This window comes from Cyprinodon variegatus, unplaced genomic scaffold, assembly GCF_000732505.1.
Source record: "Cyprinodon variegatus isolate N-32 unplaced genomic scaffold, C_variegatus-1.0 Scaffold440, whole genome shotgun sequence".
NCBI classification, from domain to species: Eukaryota; Metazoa; Chordata; class Actinopteri; order Cyprinodontiformes; family Cyprinodontidae; genus Cyprinodon; species Cyprinodon variegatus.
Genome location: NW_015150893.1, coordinates 570,061 through 570,849, shown reverse-complemented (window position 1 = coordinate 570,849; position 789 = coordinate 570,061).

Below are 789 nucleotides of genomic sequence, written 5' to 3'. Positions count from 1 at the left end.
TAAAACTCGCCGGGCCAGTCTGACCAGACCAGCCTCATGATGCGTTCACTGACTGCTCTCATACCAGACTTCCTACTTAATGTTGTTTTGGTTGCATTTGTCCCTAATCTTGTTCCTGTAACATAGATTTGGGATGAATCATCTGAATAAAACTATACTGAATTAAATTAATTAGCTAATTAAGTTATTTTGCTTGAGCATACCTCTTCTAAAGGAACTTTAGATTAATCGACCCCCGGTAAACATTTCTTTCAGAAAAGTGAACTTTATAGAGCAAAAAAACATAGATATTGCAGAACATTTTGTGAGATCTTTTTTTCATATCCTGATAGTGAAGTCAATGACTTTATCTGCTGGGTGTCTTTAGATATAAAACTTTAACCAGTCGAAATGCTAATGGAACTTCACTCCTCTATAATCTGGATAACAAGGATCTGACCAATAATCTGTCTGGATGATTTGGTTTCATTGTTCTCGGTGTTTTCCCTTCAGACAACATGAGTTGTTAACAGGCATTATATGGGGAAATTGAAATGACTGAACAGAATGATGAGGGAAGGACTTCAGTGATGCTTGATGCAAGAAAAAACTGGAACTTAATTCACCAGCATACTAGTATGTTTCTGCTTGTGGCCTTCATCAGGGTTAGTACTAATCAACAAGAAATCAGGGTCTAGATAAAATAGTATAATCCAGAAAAACCTTCTAATGAACCAGTCAGACAAATACTGACCAATCAGCTTTCAAGGGATGTTAACTGCTGTTTGGGTTGATTTAGAGCTCAAAAGA